This window comes from Sciurus vulgaris, assembly GCF_902686455.1.
Source record: "Sciurus vulgaris genome assembly, chromosome: 11".
NCBI classification, from domain to species: Eukaryota; Metazoa; Chordata; class Mammalia; order Rodentia; family Sciuridae; genus Sciurus; species Sciurus vulgaris.
The window spans coordinates 3,608,169-3,633,006 of record NC_136472.1 but is presented as its reverse complement, the minus strand read 5'-3'; the positions used below and the strand labels follow the sequence as shown (position 1 = coordinate 3,633,006).

The window sequence follows — 24,838 nt, the reverse complement described above, 5'->3', positions numbered from 1 at the left end:
GTCGATCCTGGGTTGGGGTGCAGCGACTTTTGAGCACATACCCAGAGTCCTGCATTCTAACATACTTGCAACCTGGTAAGTCCAGCTGCCCCCGGCTGCTGGGGAACCCTCAGGCGAGTGAGAGCTGGTGAGGACAGGCTTTTTGGTTGTGGTCTGTGCGTTTGTGGGTTGTGTGGTTTCACCACAAGGCCTGGCACCCAGGAAGTGCAGACCCTGCAGAAGGAATAATGAGTGACAGCCAGGCAGACACAGTCCAGAGATGGATTCCCGACTTCCAGGTGAGGGGAATCAGAAGCATTACGTCTGGCAGAGTTGTCAGGGGCCAGCCTCAACCGACCGTTGTCTGGTTGGGTGTCCCAGGCAGGCCCTGGAGCCCCTTCAGTTCCACATGGGTAAGAGTGGAGTTTGTAAGGAGTGAAGGAGGGTCGAATACTGTGGTCACAGCATAGCGCGGGTAGAACGTCCCTGCCACGGTCATGGTCATGGACATGACAAAGGGTGGGGTCGCCTTCTGCAACTGCTGTTCCAGCCAGGGCTGGAAACCCTTGGTCCTGGGTCATGGAATTTTCCAAGAAACTCCGGCCAGTCCCACCTACTGGGGTAGGAATCTGCGGCGGAATGCCCCCCCGCAACTGAATTCTCGCTGGGGTCAGCAGGCAACGTGGCAGGGCCCAGGCATGCAGTAGAGGGGTAGCCGCAGATTGGGGGCAGGGCAGGGTGCTGCGCTGGACATGTCTGGCCAATCCCAGCTTGGGTGGCAGCAGCACCAGCCCCTCTCCGCCAATGACAGAGCACAGCACGTCGCCTTCCCTGCGCAGCCAATCCGCTCGGGAGCCCTCGGCACCCCCGCTCCTGTGGGCACATCCAATCAGCAGCGCGGCAGCCGCCACGTCACCGTGGCCGGGGGTGGGTAGCCGCTGCAGTCGCTGGGCAGAACAGTTGCCGCGTCGCCTCCGCGCGCTGCACTGCGGCGCAGTCTCCTCCGTGCTCTGCTGCTCGCGGCCTCCGCTGCGCTGGGACTGGTCGGGGTGCAGCCTCCGCTGCGTGGCCTCTTCTGTTCGACAGGTTGGAGCGCCGCCTCCTCTGCGCTGGGACAGGTTGGGGCGCGGCCTCCGCTGCGCGGCCGCTTCTGGTCTCCGACGGGTCGGGGCGCGGCCTCCGCTGCGCGGCCGCTTCTGCGCTCGGACGCGTCCTCCGCTGCCCTCGAGCCAGCCGCGGCAGGGACGGCGATCGCCCGCAGCACCAGGTGAGCTCCGCACCGTGTCCCGCTCTTGGGCGTCGCGCTGCTGGGGGGGTAGTCGTCAGCTCTGCGCCTCGGGGCTGCGCGGCCGCGTCCCGGGCCGGCCGGATGCGGTCTGGGTTGCCGCGCCGCTCTGAGTCTGGGGCCGCGTCGGGCCTGGGGTCGGCTTGAGCTCCCGATGCCCGTGGTTTGGTCTGGGGTGCGCCTCGCGGTGCCAAGTCCAGGCCGAGGCGGGTGGTGCCGAGGCCGGGACAGCTGCGCCGAGGGAGTGGAGGGGGAGCCCAGTCGGCCTGGGGTCCGCCCTGCGGTCAGCGTCGGGAGGAGCTGGGGTCCGAATGGAGTCTGGTCTGGAGCCTCTTCAGGGTGGAGTCTGGGGCGGGCCTGCAGTTGCCTCGTGGATCTGGGTTCGGCAGAGTTCGGACCCCGGGCTCGCCTGGGGTTCGCCTCGGGTGTGGAGTCCGGGTCTGAGTTGCCCCCGTGTGGAGTCAGGAGCCCTTGCGTTTCTGAGCTGGGATGGGAGGAGGGGTCTTGGAGGCCTGGCGGTGGTTCTGAGGGGCCCCATCTGGGACCCCAGATTCTCAGGTCTGAACTGGGGACTGACGTTAGGGTCTGGCGCCTGCTCTGGGCGAGGGTTCCGAGCTGGTGGGAAGGGGTCCGCGTTGGAATCGGGATTAGGGCGCAGTCGGGATTCTAGGCAGGAGTTAAGTGGAGGTTCTGAGTGTGAGTGGGGATTCTAGAGTTGCATAGGGGGCCGAGTGAAGGTGCTGGTTCTTAGTTGGGTGGGGATCACCTGAGAGGGACAGAAGTAATAATTGAAGCAGTGGTCATATATGGGCCAGGGTTGAGTGACTGGGAGTCCCAGCCTGGTTAACAGCTTGGAGGACCACAGTTCAAATCTAGCCTCTACCTCTTTTCCCCTGGCAGGTCAAATCGCCTTTCCCTAAAATGGGAAGTGCCTCTTCCCACAGAACTGCTTGGGTATGGAAGGCAGGAGTCCATGCCCAGGTGGAATCCTAGGGTATCCCCAGGTCCATATCTCAGTATCAGCCACATTGTGCGTGCCTTCGCCAGCCCCTTTCCTTGCCCTGGGCCCCTTGCTAGACAAGCCACTCCGGAAGAGAAGGTTTTTCTGCCTTTTTTTCTCTGCTGCCTCCCCCGCACCCAGCCAGGAGCCTGGTACGCAGCCATGTTCAGGCGGTTCTTGCTGGAGGACAGCAGGCGGGCTGGACTAGCCAGATTTCTATGGTGTCTCAAGTGATCCATTTCTGCACCTGTTTTCCAGATACTCACTAGGAGAACAATTTAAGGATTGGGTTGCCGATCATGGTTCTATTTTAATGTGTTTCCAAATATGCTGAAAAGTGAATCTGTTTCAGGATTCATGCTCCAGCTAGAAGGATCTTTTTAAATTGCGAATCAGAGCATGTCCGAATTCAAATAAAGAGAGTACAAGAAAAGAAAATTATGAGCCATTTCCCTGATGAGCACAGATGCAGATATACAGTGTTAGCTAACTGAATCCACAGCATATTAAGCAACAATTCCTAAACCAGTGGGATTTCTCCTTGGAATGCAAAGATGATCCGATATCAGAAACTCTATCCATGTAATTCACCACATTAAGCGACTACAGGAGAAAGCCATATGCTTCTTTCAATAGAGGCAGAAAAAATGATGATAAAGTTTAACGCCTACATATAATCTTTGGGGGGTGGACTGGGTGGACACCACTTAGCAAGCCAAGGCTAGAAGGGGGTAGATACAAGTTACACACCCAGACTTAGCTTTTCAGGAAACTTCACACAAAGCCCCCGGGCGTGTTACTGCCTATGAGATAGGAGGTAGTGCTGCCCTGGCCAGCTCCAAGACAGGAACAAGAGGTGAAGGTGTGAGGATCTGGCAAGGAGAGAGGCTGTGGCTGTTTCTGAGGACAGACGGTCTTCATCAGGGTCTCAAACACTCTGCTCTCGGGGCTCTCCGGACTCTTGAAAATGATTGAGGCCCCCAAAGACCTTCCCTTAATATGGATCATATCTATTGATACTTACGTTCCTAGAATTTAAAACTGAGAAATGTTTAAAATAGAGGACTACGCCCTCACATGTCCAGGAGGGGGGTCATGCCGCTTCTGGAAAGTTCTCTAGCCTTGTGGGAGTGAGGGATGGTAAATGGTGTCTGTTCATGAAATGTTTTTGACCTTTCCTGAAGGGTCTGGGTGGGCTGCCTTTGAAAACTGCGGAGCTATGTGAAAAAAAGTTCGAGAAAGTTAACATTTAGACATTTCAGCAACATTTTGAGTATGACATCCATATACCAGAAATAACAAAAAAAAAACCAATTGCTTTATGCTAGTAGTGACTAAAAACATATAAGGAGGTTAAGATAGTAATCAGTGGCAACAAAATTTATACCAGGTCTAAGAATTAAGAAAAATTTCAACTCGGCTGGAGGATAAAACAAATCTTTTTGATATCCAAAACATCCCATTTTCTTGCTGGGGCGATTTAGCCTTAGAAAGATGTCCAAATCTGCAGCTTCACCAGGATTCGACTTGCACTTCAGGTGGAGGGTTTGAGGGACTGACGTGTGGAAGCAAAAGATGTGTAAATGCCTTATGGGCTTTCAACAAACGCACGGGGCCTGGGTGCCTTTGGGTGCAGGAACCCCTTCAGGGGTGCAGGAACCGAGGCCCTGGGGAGGGCAGAGACAGTCCGAGGTACAGGAGGGTAGACACACCATGGGACTACTCAGAAGGTGACGCCAGGAAGCCATTAAAATGCAAACGCAACAACGGGGCGGGCTGACTGCAGAACAGCGAGCTGCGCGTGCACTCAGGGTGTGAAAGTAAAGCGCGGTCCACACGCAGTCCTGTAGTTCAACAGGAGAAAACTGCAATTCAGAGTGGCCTTGGGGTTCCTGAGTTGAACCCAGAAAATGCAAACCTCGAGACTAAAGTGCACGAACTCGAACACACACGGGTTAGGGTTCTGGGACGCTGGCCCACCACAGGGGCCACTTGGCCTTCTCCTTCCACGAGCGTCACTTTGCCCGTGACAAACTGTAAGGTGTGTGAAACAAACTGTGCATAGAATGCAGCTGAAACGAGGCCCTGCAGACCAGCAAGACGGAGGACGCGGTCTGCAGGAGGGTCGACGGAAGGGTGGGCGCTGGCCAGCCTCATCCGTCCTCAGGGAAGCACGCACGACAGGGACCTGCATTCTTGACAGGAGAGGCTTTCGGAGGGAGGGTAAGCCAGTGGCGGCGGAAGCGGGAGCGGCCCTGCGCGCTGCAGGTGGGTCGCGAGGCTGTGACTTTCTGCACGGCCAGCCAGCACTGCTTCCTCAAATAAAATATTTTGTACCTGCGGCCCAGCAGCTTCCCTCCTGAGTAAACACGCCGAAGCGTTCCCCCAGAACAACCGGGCGCTGTGTGCGCTTGGCCGGCCGGCCGGCCGGGCGGGGCCTGGCCCGTGGCTGCGGTCGGTGGGAGCGGGCCTGGGTGTGCACGCCACAGGACGGGGAAGGTGGAGACGTGCACAGACAGCGGAGGGCCCCAGGACACGACTGCATCTAAATTAAAATTACACACCATCCAGACAGCAGGCCGGGCATGCGCGCGCACAGGGATATAAATCAATTAGGCCGCAGCAGCTGCCGGGGGGAGGGGAGCAGGCTGCAGGACGCCCGGTGGGAAAGCGCCCGCCCGCCCGCCCGCCCGCCCGCAGCAGCGGCGCCTGGCCCGGCCCTCGCGGCCCGACGGCGTTTTATGGGCTGAAGCCTATGACTAACTTGTGTCCCATGCCGCAGAGCGAAGGAATGGATGTGTCCCGCACTCTCCTGCCAGATTCCCTCTGGTGGCTGCTATTTCTAGGAAATGAAATTCTGATTTCATTTGCTTATTTATTTATTTATTTCTAACCCGGTCTGCCGGCCTCGGGCTGACCACAGCGCTCCTGCTCACGACCTCCTTCCATCCTGTCCAGGCAGCGCGGCCCCTCCTACCCCAGGGCCTCTGCGCCAGCCGCCCCACGCGCTGCCCGTGCTGTCTGTCCCCACGGCACGTCCTTCTCACTGTGTGGTTCTCTGGAACTGTGGCTGTCAGGGGGACCTTCTCTGACCCGCTGGGTTGGTCAGCCCCCGCAGCCCCTCGCTAGCTCAGTCTCCATGAAGCATGGGCTACACTGTGGAATGTTCTAGTTCCTTAGGCGGCGACTTATTTGTTGGCTGACTGTCTCCTCCACCTGAAGGAAGGCCCCACAAGAGCGCGTCTGTCTCCTCTATAGGCCTGTGTCACAGGGTTCTGTTGAATGGCCTCATTGATTTGTTGAATGAATGAAGAGGCCAGGTCAGGAAAGCGTTCGTCCATTTTCAGAACTCAGTGAGAAGTAAGCGGCCTGTCAATGCTGGCCCCTCGGGCCAGGGTTTCTTAACTGCCACACTGGTGACATTGGGGCCAGACCAGTCATTGTTGGCGGAGGGGGGCTGTCCTCCTTCGCCTTGCAGGATGTTCGGCAGCCTGAAAGCTTCTGTCTAGCAGATACCAGTAGTCCTTCCACAGTTGTGATCACTAAATGCCTCCACATGTTGCCACACCTCCCCTGTGGGCACCCCGGAGGCCAACTCCAAGACTGCAAGGCCTCTGCACCAGCAGGCCCTGACCTCTGTGCCCCACACCCAGCGCCCACAGCCTCCCACACCCTGTGAGGAAGACAGCTCATGCCTGGCCTATGGGCCACCTCCTTCCTGGTCAGTGGCACAACTTGCATTTGGCAAGTACCTCCAGTCCCCTGGCCCGTGGGCTGCCTGCCATTCAGGTGTCAGCTGGAGCTATCTTTTGGCTGTGCTTCCTAAGCTCTTCGTAGCATGGCTGCCTGTGGCTTGACCAGATTGGAGGTGACCTGGAGTGGATGGTATGGACTACCTTGAGGTGACTCTCCTGGGTGCAGGATCCAGGAGGAGGGAGGTTTGCCCTGAGCAGGCCCACCGCAAAGCAAGGGGGTGACTTCTAGTGCTGTTTTCCCTCCCCCATGCCTGCCCATCAGCTTCTGCCATGCTGCTGCCCCTCGCGGGTCTGGGTCACTGGCCAGCACCTGGCCAGCACTGAACTCCAGCAGAACAGTCTTGAAGGCTTGCTAGGCCTCGGTGCACCCGCTGCCGGGCTGCTCTGGTGCAGAGCTGAAAGCTCTCCTCCTGGTCTCCTTGGGGCTGGGTGAGGGCCTCGTTTGCAATTCAAATGTGGCCTCACTCAGTCCACAACCCGCTCCTCCAGAAACCTGGCTCTCCCCTCCCCAGGAGTCCAGGCCTTAGCCAGGAGAAGAAACTGATCTAATGGGCTTTTCTCCCGCTAATTGTAGCAATTAGCATCAGAGAATGGGGACTCGCTGGGGGGCCAGCTCCCAGCAAAGAGGCCTGTCCCAGCTTGGGCCAGGCCCAGCTACTCAGACTGCTGACTGGGCCCCCACCAAGGCCCCAGAGGGGCTTCAGACCTGGGTGCAGGCCTGGGGGAGAGGGCTGAGACCTGCTGGGTGCTAAGGGCAGTTATGGCAGGTGTACATCTGAGCTGCCCAACCCAGGGCCCACACAGGTAACCCTGGGCTTTGTCATGTGACCTCCCAGCAGAGGACTTGTTTACAGCACAGAAGCAGACAGAGGCGGAGGGCCTGCTGGTGGTATGGCAGGAGGTGGTCTATGGAGTAAGGAGCCTTCCCTGGTGCGCACACCAGAAGGCCTCTCCCGAGGGCAGCTCCTGCTCCTGTACTCTGTGCTGCCCTCTGGAGGCCAGGAGACCGAGGTGGGCCTGATGGGAGGACACCCAGCCCTCACTGGGCATGTGCACCCCACACGCTCAGTCACTTAGCCAGCGTGCCGTGTCCACGTGGCCTCCCAGGAGGCGAATCGCGGCAGGGCTAGTGAGGCGGGCAGCAGTGGGGACTGCCCCGTTCTCAGGGTGTGTTGCAGAGGTGCTGGTCGAGCTCGCCCACAGCAGGCCTTGGCCCTCGAATAGGAGGACCTGCTTGCCTGGGCGGGGCCAGCAGACCTGGGGGTTGCTTGGCTGCCTGGGGGAGTGCACCGTGGGCTGTGGGCACTGAGGGCTCCCTCCCATGGACTGGAGCCCCTGTGGGTTCCCGAGAGGCTGCCAGCCACCAGGGCTCTGGGGGTGGGGATCCTAGGAGCCAGAGACAAAGCAGTGGACCTCTGAGCTCTGCAGGAAGAAGCCAGAATGAGCAGGCCCTGCAGGGGCCAAGGACCCTGGGCTTGCTCTCAGGCCACCAAGAGCCACCGAAAAGAAGGGTCTCACCCAGGGGTAGCCCAGATCCAGACTGCGAAAGGCGCTTTCTCTGCTGAGAGGAGAATGAATTGGAAGGGGACCAGGGGTGTGGGTTTGCCAGTTCGGAGGTGACCGCAGTACTGAGAGCTGGTGGCCTGCGGTGGCAGTGACAAGACGAGGAGCTGTTGCAGGATACAGTCGGCCTTTGGTGATGACTAGATGGCAGTGAGGAGGCAGGTGAGGGAATGATCCCGGGCGACAGCGATAGACCGAACCCTGGCCGGAGGAGGAGCAGGGTGGGGTGATGGAGGTGTGGGAGTGGCTGAGGCAGGTTTGGGAAAGAAGGGCCTCAGTCTTGAATGGCCGGCAGGGAGGGAGACTGTGGCCAGAGCCAGCGAGGGGGCAAGGAATCCAGAACAGGAGGGATGCGTGAGGCTGCCCTGGGCGCGGAGTGCTCCTGACTCGCTGGGCTCCTTCCCCAGACGGTGCTCACTCCTCTCTCCTTGTACCCCAGAACTAGAGGCGGGTCAGCTCCCCGCGAGGCCCAGCCCTTGCTATTTCACGGTCTTGGAAGGATAGAACCCCCCCAATCTTCAGCAAAGCCAGGCAGGCTGGAAAACGGCCTTGAATAGACCCAAAGGCAAAAACAAAGAGGCCATTCCCTCACGGGGAGGGGCGGGGAGGGGCGGAGCGCCCAAGGAGCACAAAGACCCCGGGGGCGCAGACCCAGGGGCCGAGCGGCAGAGCAGGACGGCGTCCCAGGCAAGGGGCAGTGGCCCTGTTCAGGAGACAGCCTCTTTTCTTGTCCTCTCTCCTTCCTGATTAGCAGCTGGACAGCCTCGGAGGCTCCGAAGGGGTTAACTGCAGACTCCTTCACTCGCTAATTTTTAAACGCAGCTGAGCTCTGAGTGCCTTCCTGAAGGCTGAGAGGCCAGAGGCCAGTGCAGACTCTGCAGGGCTCCCCCAGCCTCCACCCCCAGCGTGGCCAGGAATGTCCCTGCATCTAGAGAAAGGCTCCCCCTCCCTCATCCAACATGTCCCCAAGCCTCTGCCCTCCATCCCGGGCTCAGTGGGCTGTGTTAACATGTGACTCCCAAATGAACCTCTGAGGCTGGCTCAGAGGAACTGGGACCTGCGTATGGCAGAACCTGGATGGAAGGGTGGCTCAGATCCTGTGACCCTAAAGACATGCTGGGGAGGGGCTTCCACAGCCTGAGGTTTGTGTTCCTGCCGACCTGTGCCAGGCCACATCCACCAAAGGCTCCCCCTCATCCTCAGCCTCACCCAGGTGCCCAGGCAGGACCCATACACACGCAGCCCACCTGCCAGGGCCAAGGTTCTGTCCTGGTGTCACTTCTCCTGCCCTTAGCCCAGGGGCACCTCTGTACCACGAGTCTGAGATCCTGCTGGGCCCAGCAGCTACCCCACACCCCAGCACCTGGATCCCAGTTTTTCTCAGGGAGGGAGACAGACCTCTTGGTCAGGCACCCATCCCAGGCCAGTCAAGGTAGTAGCCACAGGGCTCCTCACTGCTGCTGGACGCGGCACCCTTGGCCTTCAGTGGAGGGCACCTGGTGCCTAGCTGGCCTGCAGGGAAGAGGAACCCCGCACGTGCAGCTGCAGCTGAGAGCAGCTGAGCCGGGCAGGGGCTTGCCGGAGCTCCCTGGGCGCTTGTCACCACAGAACTGAGCCTGGTCTCCCCACAGCCTTCCTCACGTCTGGTGGGGACCACCTTACTCCAGGCGCGGAGCCCCTGGGCGAGGCCGGCTGCCCTCCAAACCCTGTGGCCCAGGCGCCAAGATGGCGGGCAGCCTGTGGGGTCGCCGAGCTCCTCCCACTCCCGGCCTGCTACCTGGCATCCCCTCCCTAGCACTTCTAATTCTGGGGGTGGGCCGGGTTGTCTGTCTGTGTGTAGGGCACACACTTAGGCAGTACGTAGGCCTGGGGCTCTGGGACAGTGGAAAGCATCACTGTCCCAGCAGCAGCTCAGAGTCAGCCTGCCTCTTTGCGTCCTAGTTCTAGCTTGGGTTAGGTGTGTGGCGTGTCAGTGAACAACAGGCACCTCCACGTGAGGCACGGTTCCAGAGCCAGAAGAGTCCTGGCCTTGCCAACGGTCCCCTAGCCAGCTAGCCAGCGCAGCCGCAGTGCCACCAGAACAGCACTGAGTGTGAGACCACGGCTGTGCCCTCCTGGGAATGGGTGATGGCTGGGGAGGCTGTGGCCCAGCACCTGCAGAGGGCTGTTGAGACTGCTCTGGGGAAGTTTGCCAGACAGGAGGGGAAGACCCCCTGGACGCCACACAGGTGACATGCTTGGGTTTTCCAGAGTCTTCATTTTCCTTGTCACATCGGGGCCTGCCTGTGGCACCTCCCTCCTGGTCACACAGCCCCGAGTGAATGAGCTCTGGTCAGGCCCTCCTCTGTGCTCCCTCCAGAGCTCTCTGCAAGGCCAGGGGGTCTGAGTGGGGTCTTTCCACCTTGGCCTCTCTCCCCACACCCACCAGGCCCCTGCTTGACCCCCGCAACCCGGGTCCCAGAAGCACTATCTCCTCAAGCAGCCTAAGAGAGCAGAGGGCAGTGTGTGCCTGAGCACCGGGAGACATCAAAGCGAAGCCGTCTGACCCCTGAGGGGGAGGAGCGCAGCCACAGCTCAGCCCTGCCCGCCACTGCCCTGCTGGGGATTTTCCATCCCACCAGGGTCTCTGCAGGACACCTGGGCTCTCTGAGACCTGGCTGGCCAGGGAGGTCACAGTTTTTATGGGGCTGGAGAAGAGTGCAGAAGGGATGCTGCCCACCCCCCATCAGTCGGGCCTCCTTGACAGGGGTTAGCACCTTGGGAAGACCCGGTCCCGGGGTCCTGGAACAGCCCTTTTGCAGCCTCTGGGCACACAGGGGCGCATTACCCACCAGTCCCTCTGCAGAGTGCTGTGCTGTGTGCAGTGGGGACCCAGGCAGCCTGCCCTCCCTGACTCTGCTTCTAGTCCTCGACCAGCCCTGTGAGGCTGGGAATTGAGCCCCTCAGCTGAGAGGCAGAAGGCCCAGAAAGGGTGGTGAGGCTGGTTGAGCCGAAGCCACCTCCACCCCAGCAACGGGTGTGTCCTGCTCTACCTGGGCAGCCTTCTGGGCCTCTGCAGGGAGCTGGTGCTCAGACCTCGCTGCACGTGCTTGTAGGCCAAGACTTCCACAATGCCCCCTACACAAGACATCTAACGGTACTACCTGGGGTCCCTGTCCCCAGAGCTGGGGCCTGCCAGCACTTGACCCTGAGCTCTTGCTTCTGCCTGAGCAACCCCAGTGCTATCTTGTCCTTGCCTTTGTTCACTAGGATGATGGGCCAGGTGCACTCAGACGCTCATGGACCTGGACTGGGCTGCTTCCGCCCAGAGGCTGGCCGCTGGGCAGACGCACAGGAGGGACTCTGTCCAGAGTCTCTTTGCCCCTCTGGGTTATGGCAGGGGGTGCTTGCTCCACAAGGGATAGGCCACTGATTCTGGGCTAAAAACAGGGCCAAAGCCGTAGAACTTCCTTCCCTTGCACAGGGTTTGCCCCAAGTGGGGACCCATGTCTGGTACAGCAGGCATGCTCTGTGCAGCCCGATCTGGGTCTGTGGGCAGATATGCTCACATGGAGAGCGGCAGCCCGGTTCCCACAGGTGCCAGAGCTGCAGGTGAGGCTCTGCACAGGGGTGTGTGAGATACCCATGGCACCGTTGGTAGGAATTGTCTCAGGACAGTCACGGGAAGTGGTGATGCCAGGCCTCTGGGCGGAGGTGTCCAAGTCTCCTGATGGGGGCTGGGCGTCTTAGCACTGCTGACAAGCCAGGTGCGTAAGCTCCGCCCCCAGCCTGTAGCTAATAGGACTGCCCAGCCTGTGCACAAGCATGGTCTGGGGCCAGGGCTCAGGGGACTGGCCTCTGGGGCCAGCAGCAGTTCTGGGTGGGGATGTTCACTCCATGCTGCAGGACCTGAGGCTGGAGCAGGCCAGGGGAGAGGAAAGGTGTGAAAGCTTGTTCTCAGGAAGGCACAGAAAACCCCGGTCGAGCAGCCTCAAGGCAGGGCATTGGCCCACACCTTGCCTTCCACACTCTGCTTTGTGCAGGGAAAGCCTTAATGAGACCTGCCCTTGGGTCTTAGGGTGCTCCCTGAAGGTGGCTTCCCTTCCTGCTCCTGCCCAGGCAGGCCAAGCTGAGGTCCTTTCCCAGGCTCTGCAGCCTAAGGAAGTACTCAGGTGACCACCAGCTCCCAGAAGGCTACCCTCAACTGCAAGGCCACAGACAAGGGGTGGTTAGTTCCCTCTGCTCAGAAGCCACCCAGGGAACCAGAGGAGGCAGGTCATTGCTTTCCCAGCCTAGCAGTGGAAAGGGAGGACAGGAAGGCAAGGTCAGCAAGAAAGTTCTGAAGCGTCTGTTTGCCAAAGCGGCATGTGCTCAAAGGAAAGAGGATGTTGCTGTGAGCTGAGTGAGTGGGATGGGTACCCTGGCCTACTAGGGTGGGTCTCGAGGGGCAGCAGGCCCTGGGCCCCATGCACACTCTGCGCCACCCCAGAAGAGAGACGGCAGGAAGAGATGGGCTGGGTTGCTCAGCCACCCCAGCTTCCCTTCAGTTAAGTGACTTAGTCCCCCCAGAGAAGGGACCTGGTAGGATCAGTAACAAACAGTGCCTGTTTCCTGGCAGAGCCTGACCAAGCCCCAGTGGGCACTTCTTTTCCTCAGTGTGCGGTGCCCTCTTCTTCAAGGGAAGCATTCTCTTAAGAGCTGGTGAGGACGCCTGGTGGCCTGGTGGTGAGGACTGAGTCACTTGCTCTGAGCTGCCCTGACGCAAGGATGAGGTGAGCGCAGCTTTCTTAGCCAAGGAAGGGTGTCTGCCTGAGGCGCTTCTCGTCGCCGAGCAGCAGAGCCAGAGCTCGAGTTCTGTCCAGCCAGGCGACTGTCACAGAGAGTGCCTTTGGCCCCCTTCTGTCATGGCTTGAAGGAGAGGGAGCATGAATGTGGGCCAGGGAGAAGGAGCTGATAAGGCCTGCCTGCGAGGCGGAGGTCCGGACTCGGCGCGTGGAGCAAGAGGCGCCAGCCCTGAGGCCTGGCGCATCTGAGCTGAGCCAGGACCAGAGCCACCGTCAGGGGAGTGTGGAGGGGCCAGGGCTCAGGCCTGGCTTCCAGGCCGGGGTCTGAACTGAGAACGTCAGGGCTGTCCCTGCAGCCATGTGAAGGGCCAGGCTGGACGGGCAGTGCTTTGGATGAGCTGGCATTTCAGGGCAGCTGTGCTGTTGGCCACTGGGTAGGGCCTCCCGTTCCAGGTCTTAGGTCTGCTCTCTTCGGCAGTTTGAAGTCTTCTCTCTGAACTAAGCCTGTGCTTTAACGAGTCACGTTTTACTAGGAAAGCTGTCGCTGATGGAATCACCTTCGATTCCTCCTTCTCCCGGTGCCCTGGGAGGAAGCCTTGGCCACCCGGCAGCGCCCCAGGAATCGGCATTTGTGGACAGCAGTGGTAGCACAGTGGCCTCATGTTTGCCAGGGAGAAACTGGCCCTGAGCGTCAGCTTGTGCTCAGCTGGGCGGCTGGGGACCCTCGCTCCGTCCTCACCTGCTGTGTGTGGCCACAGCGCTCTCTTAACACGGCCTGCCCCACGCCTCTGAGTCTGCAAATCTGGGAACAAGGCCTGCAGGTTCTAGGGACTCGGGGCAAGAAGCCCACCACCCCCAAGGAGGGTCCTCACACAGGGAGGGTGTGGGAACACAGAGGCAAGTGGCCTCACTGTGCACACACCTGAGTTCCTCCCCAGGTGCACCATTTTCTGTCTGGGAGCATCTGTTGTCCCCAAGCCTTGGTTTCTTGATCTGCAAAAACTAGAACGATTCCTGCCATACGAGGCCCTTGGAGGGTCCCCAGGTCACTGCACTCCTGCCTTTCCCTGCCCTTCTGGAGTGGCAGCAGACTGGGAGGGCTGTAGGGGAGAGGTCTGTGGCCAGATGCCCTCTGGTGGACTTTGGACCCTAGCTGCCGAGGACAGGAGAGTGGGGACACAGGCCTTGGTGGGAGCTCTGAGGTACCACTGCCACTCCAAGAGCTGCATTGGCCTCGGGGCCCAGGACCACCTCTGGGGACCTGGCCTGGTCCCAGCCCTGACTGCCCTCACAAGCGTCCTTACTTTGTCCAGGTGTGTCTTCATCAAACGTTCACCCAGGCACCGTGGGGCTCCTTGTGGATTAGGCACTGGAGACAAAGCACCGGATAGAGACCACGGGTGGGACTGAGGGAGCCACACGTTAAGACAGAGGGGAGGCGCGTGTCCCCTGCAGCCCAGTCCTCTGACCTGGGAAGGGCAGAGGGCTAGCAGGAGCTCCGCATGTGTGAAGAGGACCCTGAGAGGACGCGTGGGGTAGGGCGTCCTGGGCGGCCCACTGCTGCCCGGCCTTGTGACCTGGGTTCTAGGCTTAATCCCCGAGTCCGGGGCTGATTATCTCTAAAACAGACATGATAACATCTCAGTCCAAGGCTGTTGTGGAGACTGGGGTGTTGTGCGCAGGGCCAGCAGAGAGGGAGTGAGCCCAGGTGCTTGGCCAGCTTGCGCTGCCTCACCTGCACCTTAGAGCCGGCTGCCGGGGAACACCTGGACCCGGGGACGTGGACGGGCCCAGGCACCACACTGAATCTTCTCGTTCCCCTCGCATAGCAGCCCTCCTAGCCTGCCACCAGCTGGGGTGGGCAGGGGCGCACCAGATCCCCACCAGAGCTGCCCGTTACCCGTCTGAGCTCACGGTGTGCACACAGGCGGGGACACAGCCGGGAACTCTCGGAAAGGCGAGCTCGTCTGGTGAGGAAGGGTTCCTGTAAATCAGTAAGGTGAGGGGTTTGAGAAAGTCCAAAGGGTGTGAAGAGGCGGCTCACAAAGGAAAACCCGAGGCTTTTAATCTTTGGAAAAGATAAAAACACTTGCCAGAACAGAGGTATAAATCAAAGCTCCATATAATCCCGTCCGCCGACTAGTGGAGACCGCGCCACGACCCTCGCTAGGGAGCCGGCCGCAGGTGGGTGCGTGCCGCGCGCTCAGTGGGGACAGGGCAGCGCGTTTGGCAGTACCTAGCCACACAGGAGAAATGTCTGGGTCTCACTGGGAACGGGGGAGGGACCTCTTGGAGTGAACCCGCTTAAGATGGAGACCGAAGTGTTACAATAGTGTTCCCCGCACGACTGGGAAGTCACCTTGAAGAACGGTGATGGTGGTGGAAAAAGCCGTTCCATCTCACACGTCACGGTGGTGACTACCATTCAAGTAAGCGCTCTTTTTAGGAAAAGAAGAACGAGTTGGGAGGACTTTTGGTTTGTTTCGTAGCATCTGCCCAGTGAGGGCCTCGGGCCTCCGTGGGGCGTGGCGGGGCTCCGCGGCTCCTGCGGGCCGGCTTGTGCGCCGTCTCGTTGGCCCTCCTTGCCATCTGGCACCAGCCTGGGTCTTCTTCCACCTGGTAACTGCCCCACTGTCCAATCTCTGTTGGGGACATGCTCCGCTCTCACTTCCCCTCACAGAATGAATTCCTCTTCAGAAGCGATTCACTGTGTGTGCTTTATGTTGTCTCTGGTGGACAAGGACAGCCCGGAAAGAGACGGGTCAACAGGGATGCAAGCAGGGGTGGGATGGGTAGGGGACCCGGTGCCGAGTGGGGAGGGATGTTGCAGAGGGAGCTAATTTCATAAGTGGTGGGTTCATTAGCGAATATATCTGAATGGTTCCTGGCTATTTTTAGCTGCCCTATACATCCATCAATAGGGGACTTGTTCCATAAATCACGGCACAATGGGGCTCTGCAGCTGTTAATAAATAAAAGGAGATTTGCTCGATGTCGTAATATAGATCCCTCTCCAGAACATACCAGCATCTTCCCTTTTCAGTGGTGCACACTGGTGCTGAGAACTTGCCAAAAACCAGAGGGCACCCCAGGCAGATCCGAGAGGTTTTTCACAGCGTGACCTCTGCAGAGACAGGAGGACCCAGTGCAGCATGCGGCTGTCACTCCATATTCCTTAAGCGCAGACCATCTCGCCCCTGGCCGCCTCCTGCCCGACCACAGTTGTGTCACTGTGGCGTTTGAAGTGCCAGAGACCTTCAGGCCTGCTTGTTGGAAGCCCCTCAAGCACCATCCATTTCTGTGGCCACCTCTGAAGGGTGGCAGCGTGACCCTCTGACCTCACTGGTGGTCCCCAGCCCACCTAGAGTCCCCTCCACTGCCACTGCGTGCCTTTGCCAGGCCCCGCAGGCCTGCGTGCTCACCAGAAACGGGGCTGCCCCCGAGAGACCTTGGCTCACACCTGAGCAGAACGGTGAGCTCGGCTGTTGGGGGCCGGGGGAGCCCAGCCTGGGGGCAGAACGGAGGCCGCACTGCCCAGCCCTGAGGACGCAGCTCTTCGTCTGTGCTGTGGAGTGGCTCTTGGGCACAAAGATGTCCTGACACGCATGTGCTCAGGCCAGTTCAGGAACGGTCGGTTCCCTGTGGGCCGCTCGAAGGGAAGCAGTGCCCACCCGACTGGAGGTCCTGGCCGGTGGGCGTGCTGCTGCGGGCTAGAGAGCAGGCGCCCTGAGCGGTGTTCACAGGAAGCCCTCCGGGAGGCCCAGCAGGGCGCTTGGCCGGCTCCCACCACATGCCCTCTGCTCACCCTGTGTGCGGAGCCCATCTCCCTGGTCTCTTGGCACAGCACCCCCACGCTGAACGCTCGCCGGCCGCAGGTGATGGTGGCCACGCACAGCTCCGCGGGCCAGGCGCATGGCCGGCTTCGGGGCAGCCCCTCCCCAGGTGAGGTGCGGGTCTGGGCAGGGGCTGCACAAGGTCTTTGAAGAGGAGGCGGAGCCGCGTCAGGCAGGCCCTGGAGGCCCGCAGGAGCCAGGCCTGCAGACCCTGGGTCTCCTGGGCCGCGGACCTGCGTGTGGGCCCCGGCGCCTCTGGAGCTCCCTGTGGGCGAGTTTGAAGGACGCCATTGCGCGCCAGGGGCTCTGGCCACCGAGTCGCGAGCGGTGTGGGAGTTCCGTGTGACTGCCGCCACTTTCCAGCCACCTTCGGTCTTGATGCCGTCGCTCGGTCATCCGCCTGACGTCTGTGTGGGCCCACAGCTCTCTGCTGCACACCCACGGCCTACGCTCCTTTCTCTTCCGTGCTAACTCGGCTCCATTCCGTGCTCACGTTTGATGCTGCCAGAAGTCGGCTTTGGGGAGGGCGCGCTCTGTGCGCTCCTCGCAGCAGCAGCGCGGCGGGGCTGCGTTGGCCCTGGCTATTCTTGGCAAATGACACAGTGTTGACCTAAGAGGGGCCTCAGCTCTCACCGCGGGGCCACCGCCCCCAGTGCTGGAGAAGAGGCTGTGAGCCCACACCAGGCCTGCGCACTCGGGATATGTCCACACAGCCCCTCCAGGGGCTCTGCCCTGGCACCCCTGCCACACCTGGGTTCTGGCAGAGAGCTGGGCGGGAAGAAGCCGGTCGAGTGCCCGCCATGTAAAAGGGAAGGAAGAGAAAGCTGCAGGCAGCCCAGAGGCGAGGCCTGGAGAGTCGCAGCTGGAGCCGCACAAAGGGCCGTTCACGCTGCAGCCAAGGTGCCCACTGAGCACTTTTTTTTTTACAGCTATTAGGGTGACAAGCCTTTCCAAAGGCCAGCAGTTGGCGTGGGTTTCCAGGAAGCTGGTCTGGCACTGGCTGGGATGGGAGCAACTTCAACAGTGCAGTTCAGAAGCAAGGAGTCATCAGGAAAGGTTTAAGGTTCAACAAACTTTCTGAATTATTTTGCAGAACGCTCTGGCTTTCCGATTCAAAGGCAGGCTCAGCTGCGGTGTCTTAGCCCAGGGCCAGTTCAAAGGCAGCCCCTCCGCGCTTCTCATTCCTTCACATGGAGGTGTTTGCCTAACTCCCGGGGCGGCTTCGCGAGTGCCACCCAGGGTCCGGGAACACAGGGGCCATCTTCCCGCCCTGACAGATAACCCGCCACCACACACCTCTCCCCTCCGGTCCCTGCTGTGTACACGCACACCTTCCCGAGCAGGAAGCTGCTGTTTGCCAAGAGTGAGCAAAATTCAGATTTCTAGAGGGCGTCCTTGGCCCCCAGTTCCACTGAACAAGGAAGAAAGGTCCTAGTGTGTGTGTCGGGGCTGGGAGAGGGGCCTCAAGAAAAACCCGCAGCTGGCTGTGCTCTCCCAGCCCCGCCCCGCCTCCGTGACATTCCTTCCTTTCCTGAGCCCATGCGGGGTGGCCCCAGCAGCCCAGCTCCCACACCAGGGGTGGGGGATACCTAGCCTAGGCACCCCTGGGACGGCCAGCAGCACACCAAGAGGTTTCAGTCCAGGCCCAGGGCAGCTGGAAGGCTTGGAGGGGTCTCCTGAGGCAGGGTCCCCCGTGGGGTGAGACGCAGCTCGTGCTTGTCCACCAGACCCTGGGGCTGAGCTTTCATGCCTTCTCACGGCTCCTTCCAGGAAGTCCCTCTTCAGAGCCATCTGTCACTCTCCTGGCCGTGACACTGGGACCTGGGAGTGAAGGGCTTGCTGCAGGGGCCACGTGGCCCTTCCCTGCCAGAGGCCCCGCACACCCCTCCCCCATCCAGCTGAGCTCTTCCAAGCCCGAGATCCGGCATCTTTGGGAGTTAAATATTTACAGGAAAGGGCTGACATGGATGAGGTAAGTGAGCCAGGTGGCAGTCTGCAGTGCAAGTGGACAGGCTGGTCACTGGGCCTTGCACCCAGGTAGTGGGTAGTTAGAGAGAGTGACCCTCCTGCAGGCTCTCTGTGATGAGCTCCGTGCCCAGGGAGGCCGGGTGCCCGTGCAGAGGGCCAGCAAAATGAAGGCCACACCGAGCTCCATGCCCAGCTCCCTTGTTGGCTGATGAGACCGTTTTCCAATGCGAAGGCTTCCTGGTAGCCTGGGTAGCTCCACTAAGATTGGTGCTGGGGGCGAAGGCTGAGGCTTTGCAGCCTGGGCCTTGGCACCTCACCTGGTCCCAGAGTCCAGAAGGGACGCTATGTCCAGTCACAGTTGGGCCTCTGGTCCCGGCTCTGGGGCACCTTCTGATGGAGCCTGGGTCAGGAATGGTGCTGTCCCCTGTGGTCTTCTGGCTGTACCAGGAAGTCCGTTTTGACAGGTCATGCCTCTACTCTGCCAGCTTCTCCTTCCCGGCAGGGCCTGTGTCAGACTCAGTGGGGGGTCTCTGTCCCTCACTTCCTGGGCAAGGCCTGCGGGGCCAGGCCCAAGGCCTCAAGTGCACCTGCTCCTGTGGCAGTCAGTGTGGGGCTTAGCTCGGAGTGCGCAGGCAGCTCTGAGGACGGGGCTCCCTGGCCCAGACTTGCTAAGGGACTGCTGGTGTCTGGTGCAGGCAGATGCGGACCTTGCCGGAACTGCAGGACAGCAGGCCTCGGGCCTCGACCTCGACCTCCAGGCAAGGCCCTCTCATCTCGGATCCCGGGCTCCCACTCCCCCTGTCGTCCATCTCCTGACGACTACAGTGATGTTTCGACAAAAACCTAGGCCATGTGGTCTGACAGGGTGACTTCCCAGTGCAGGGACAGGCTGAGGGTGGAGGGGCCTGGCAGCACAGGCTCCTAGGCACGGCCGTGGAACCTGGGAACCTCAGGAAGAGCAGGTGAAGCGAAGCCCTCCCGAGCGCCCGCTGGAGAGCTGTGCTGCGCCCCACACACCCACAGCCTGAGCTGGGGCATTACTGTCTGTCACCCCCCAAGGCCACTGTGCTGTGCAGTTCTGGCCCTTGCTTCTGTCCCTGGCTATTCCAGGCCCCCTGGAGCTCCTACCTGGAGCTCACACACCCAGCTTGAGGGGTTCATGGGACATTTCAAAAGAAAAGCAGAAGAAAAGCATTGAAGTGTTTCAAACTGGAAGGGATTTGATTTAATTTAACAAATCTGGACATGAATATAAAGAAAACACTGAGAAACAAACCCACCTCCAAAAGACCCAAGAGGGAGGATTAGGCAGACAAAGGATCCCCTTGGGGCAGAAGACAGCTGTCCATCCAGAACAGGGAGAAGGGGAGGACACTGGAGCCCAGAGCAGACTGGGTTAGGGCAGCGGGATAAGCCCAGGATGCACACGAAGACTTGAAGTCAGAGGTCTCAAGCTGGCCTTTGTCCTGCTCTTTCTACCCCAGGCAGAGGCCAGCTGCCATGCTGGGCCCAGCCAGCCTGTGGGGAGAGTGCACGGGGAAGGAGCACACAGCTCCGCTCTGAGCAGCCTGTGGCCACCTGCCTTGCGGGCACCTTATCGCTGTGCAGTCACTCTGCTGTCTGCCTCAATTTCCCAGCAGGGCAACATAGACACTGGCAGGGCAGATTTAGAGCCACTGGGCCACGCAGTTCTGATCTGGCATGAGGGCCCAGTGCCCGAGTCTAAGAAGTCGGGTAGAGTGAAAAGCTCCCTTAGAGCTCCTTTGAATAATCCTCTCAGAGCTTTTGGTACACCTCCTGCTGAGTCACTCTGCCCATGGATGCAGAAGAGGCCCTATGTGGGTGTCCAGGGCCCCTTGGGACAGTCGAGTGTCCATCACTTCCTGGTACCCTCTTCAGAGGGGTTCCCTGGGCTGCTTACATGCGTGCAGAGCGCGTTTAGGGAGAAGATGGAAGCAGGCGGCAGGGCCAGGGGAGGCTCTACGGAGGCCAGACCTGGACTCCATCTGCCTTGTCTTCACAAGGTTCCCATGGGGCCAGCCAGACTGGACACGTCCCATGTACCTCCTCTGCTGGCCAGCCGCTGCCATGGACATGCACCACAGGTGGGGTCTCTGCCCAGGATACCTGCTTTGTCCCTGGAGGGCTTGCACATGTAGCATGAGTGCCTAGCGGAAGTTGTGGGCACGTGAGGAGCCACAGAGTTGGGCCACCCTGCACCCTGGGAGGACAGTCAGCCTTGCCCCTTGGTTTCCTTGCCGGGATGTCAGGTCTGTGGTGTACCCGAGGCTGAGCGCACAGAATCCTCAAGGCAGAAGGGGGCCACAGAATGTCGCGTGACCATGCATAAACCAAACTGCCGTGGACCGCTTCCTCCTGCCTGTGGGTCACAGAATCCCGGTGTCATTACTGCCCCTCTGCTGGCCTGCCACCCCTAGGGCTCTAGACTGTCTCCTGCCACGCAGACCCAGGCTCACCCAGAGACAGGAAACTGGGATGGCCAGTCCCTGTTCTTTTGGAAGCCTGAGCTTCCCCTTCCATGGACCTGGGTGACCACGCCCACTAGGTAGCCTCTAGCACACCAAGGCCGTGGCTGTGTCTCAGGCGGTCGCAGCACCTCCCAGCACCTCCCATCATCCCCAGCACAGAGGTGCACACAGTGGGTGCTCAGTTAATGCTGTTGGGATTTCAGCATGTTCTAAGTTACCTGCAAGGCACAAGTCTGTGCAAGTGCTGCCGCATTTAGGGCTGTCTCTGTTGGTTACGTATGAGTTTCCCAGAGACAGAGGCCCCATCATGCGCAGGGCCGAGGGAGGCTGGGTGCTAATGAGAACAAACGACAGAAGTGCCCTGGGTCCCCATCGTGACCGCCGTGGGGCACACGAGTCCTCTGCCCTCCCTTCCGAGTCCCTTCTCAGAGCAGAACCATGGGTACCAGGTTTCTGCCTGTGCCACCCAGGAGCCACACGGCACATGAGCCCCTTTCCCAGCTACTTGGGGCTTCCCCTGCTGCCACTGACTCCAGGCTGTCCTGTGGCCTGGACTCTTGACCTCTGGGTACACCCTGTTAAGGACAGCACCTGATAGGCTGACCCCGTTTGTGTCCCACAGAAACTTAGGACCTGGAAGTTTTAAAGATTCTCAACCAGTAAGGAATGTCCTCATGGGGTTTCCCATCCCAGTGTGAAATTTGACATTGGCAGCCCACCCCCCATCAGTTGTGCGGCTGGACACCCGCTCCCATGTCCTTGAGTCCTTATGCCAACACCATGTAGCTCCTAGAGGCCCCAGGCTCCCATGGGCAGGAGGGTGACCCCGGCTGGCCAGGGTTTCCTGGTGGACATTGTCCCTAGGCCTGGTGGACACATAGCAAACAAACTATCAGTGGATGAGGCTGTCGAGTCTTCCGCAGCCATCGTGCCGCAAACCGTAGCGCATAGAGAGGAAGGACGAGCCAACTGGACAGGGACACGAGGGCCAGCGACCCCAGGATGGCACGGGGCCCATCCAGAGTACCACTGCCTGCAGAAGAGGTTTCACAGGGACACTGTGCGGGCAAGAGGCTCTAACAGGACACCAAGCCTGAGTCACCAGAGCCTGTCAGCCTGTCAGCGTGCTGCAGGGCATGGTGTGTGGCCCGGGGCACAGAGTGCAACTCCAATCCAACCAGGGGACCGAGGGTCCAGAAACAGCCACTCATCGGCAGTAAGCTGGTTTACGACCATGCCGATCCTCAGGGAGGGGGCAGAGGAAGGACCTCCCCATAAAGGTGCTGAGTCAGGTGGGTCCCTCAGAGGGAGAAGTGAACTTGGCCTGCGCCTTTCAGTATTGGGAAGATCCACTCCAGATGGACTGCAGATCCCCTGCGAAAGGTGGGCTGATAAAGCTCGGGACACACCAGAGTATCTTTTTGACCTTGGAGCAGTCAGAGTTTCTTAAGTAGGACATGAACAGCACTGTCCAGAGAGGACATATCTGCTTAACTGGACCACATTAAAATGAAGACCTTCTGTTCATCAAAAGAGGCCGTCAGGAGAGGGGATAGGCAGCCCGCGGGGGGTGGGGGGCGGGGGGCGGGGACTGTGTTTGCGGTCCACGTGCTGACTTCTCGAGCTCCCTGAGGCACCAAGGACTGCAGTGTGCCGAGAAAAGACCGCCAACAGGCAGGACGTGTGGATACTGTGCACAGGGCCACGAGAACTTGGACAGTCCTCAGGTCCGCTGGACACCAGGGCACTACCAACTGAAATCGCCATCTGATGCCACCAGACACCTACACACAGCTGGAGAGTGGAGAGGGCAGGAGCGACTGCCTGGGGGGCGTCCGACAGTGTTCCTTCACGGCACCCAAGGCCACTGGTGACTAGGTACCCGCTCTCCAGAAGCAACACCGTCTGCCCACCTAAAGCACACACATGGTCTTCCTAGCCACCTCACACTGGGGACTGTCCAGTGGCCATGGACAGTGGAATGAATAACCAAGAGCAGGCTAACCCGGCCCTCAAGGGCCTGGCGGAGCAGGGAGGAGAGGCTTGGCATGTCCCCAGCAAAGGCCGCTGAGTGTGGAGGTGGACGGCCGCGTGGTTCTGCCTGGGTGAAGCTCAGACACCACACAGCTGCTGTTGCTGCTGGGAGCCAGGGCTTCCTCTCAGGGCGCTGGGGACAGGAAGGGGCTGGAGTGCCTCCTGGGGGCTGCATGCATGGTCTCAGGGGACAAATGCATGGCACGCCTGGTGCTGCATGCTTCCCTCCTGAGCCACAAGTTCAAAACCACGCCTCGTACGAGGACAGGCCCTTCGGAGCCTGGCTCGCGAGAGCTCCATCTTGGGTAGTCACCCCTTCCAGTTCTAGGCGGAACATGTGAGGAGACGTCTGGGACCCCCCCCTCCCCCACAACCGGGGGCTATCTCCTGACAGCACCAGTGCCGTGTGAAGTCACTTTGTCCTCTGGCCACCTCTGTGGTGTACACGCGCTCACTAACGCTGCATGCCTGGCCAGGGAGCGGGGTGGCATCCTGCACGAAGGCTGCAGTAGCCATGCTGAACCAGCAGAGACTGAGGCCTTGCTGCCCTTCTCAGGGCCGTCCATCTGCAGAGTGGGGCCCCCTCCTTGAGTGGTAGCCCCGAAGGCCAGCACATCCTCCTCACTTGCAGGGATGGAGGAGCGGAAGCTTGGGAAGCTTGGGAAGGCCGGGCCACTGGGGGCTGCTGCAGCTGGGCGGGTGCAGGCTGGGAGCAGATGGAGGGCATCCCTTTCCCACTGAGCCCCTCTGCCTCGCTGTGAATTGAATTAGGAGGACGCTTACCACCCGCTCCATGTGTTTCAGAGACGGGTTTGAGCCTGGCCGGGGCCATGTGGGGCTCTGACAGGGACCCTGTGACTCATGCAGCTGTGCACAGCCCCCGCCCTGCTCCCATGGGGCATCCTTGGCACTTGTGTGGACAGAGGTGATCTGGAGAGTCACAGAAGACAGGACACAGGTCTGAGAAGACAAGCTGGGCTCATCTGTTCCTGGCAAGCCCCCGCCACGTCCCCCAGGATCTGGACCTCTCCGTACTTTTCCACTCGGGTTTGCGGGTTGAGACCCAGAGCGAGGCCCTCCAGAGCTCGCTGTGGTGCCGTGCCTGGCCCTGAGCGGCCCATCGAGGGCTGAGCCCAGTGCCAGCCTTGCGGCGTTTGCCCCCATTTCCAGAAGGCGCAGCTGGCCCCAGCCTCGCTGGCAGACATGGAATTCAGGAGACGTTAGTACTGATGTGGACGAAAGCCAGGCCACAGTGGCCTTGCTGGAAAAGGGAACTTGGACGCCTTGGCGTGAGACTCTGCAGGGTGCAGGAGAAAGCTGAAGACGTGGAGATCCTAACTAACGTGTACGGGGCTGGTGTCGCTCAGGGACCTCGACGCTGTCGTGTTGCAAGAGGCCAGGCCAGCACATGCTTGCCAGGGCGGCCCTCGGTCACCTGGAGCTGCCTTAGCGCCCAGCCTGCAGCCAGCTCTCTCTCGGCCGCGCTTGTGCCTTCTGCCCAGCCTTGGGGCCCCAATCTCCCCATACCCATCTCAGTGGACAGGGTACCCCCCACGGCGAGAGGGTCTGGTGAACACAGGCTGAGGCTCGTCTATCCAAGCCACAACTAAGATGGAGTGGGGTCAGGGACCAGATGTCACGCAAGGGCCTGTCATAGAGACTGTGCAGTGGGCCTGGCAGACACAGCTCTCTGGCTAGTGGTGGCTCTTGGGCCATCCCACTTGGGCATCCATGTATAGCTCATGAGGTTCCAAGCCAGTCCTGGCTGGCTCAGGAGCTGGGGTGGGGACTCCAGCAGTGGTGGTAAGAGAGGCTCACCCAGGCCACGCTGCACGTAGCCGAGCTCAGAGCTGCGGTGCCCCTGCCCCAGGCCTGTGCTGGCAGGGTGGGGGGTCCTGCGAGTCCGGCCCCACCCCTCTGCCAGGGCTGGGGGGCTGTGTATGCCGCCTGCCATCTCAGGGTGATGGAGAGGGACAGGCCACAGGGGACACACACTGGCCGCGGTTCGGGGAGCTGGTGCTTAGGACCAGAGGCTGCAGCCACCCCACCTGAGTGCCCGGCTACTGCCTGAGGTGGGGCGACTGAGGAGGCACCAGACGACTGGCCACAGACAACCGAACGGGCACTCCAGACGGAGGGACGCCACACGTAAAGCACAGGGACAAACAC

General features: G+C 60.3%; 1 protein-coding gene and 1 long non-coding RNA gene across 4 annotated transcripts in view; one reads left to right on the top strand and one right to left on the bottom strand.

Annotated features, from left to right (window-relative positions):
* KCNQ1 (potassium voltage-gated channel subfamily Q member 1) overlaps positions 1-24,838 on the bottom strand; it is a 321,727-nt gene that overhangs the window by 126,160 nt on the left and 170,729 nt on the right. The window lies entirely within an intron of this gene.
* LOC306640619 overlaps positions 406-24,838 on the top strand; it is a 98,731-nt gene continuing 74,298 nt past the window's right edge. For both annotated transcript variants that reach the window (XR_013757828.1, XR_013757829.1), the window contains exon 1: positions 406-1,246. This is a non-coding gene — a long non-coding RNA (uncharacterized lncRNA). The remainder of the gene's footprint in view (positions 1,247-24,838) is intronic.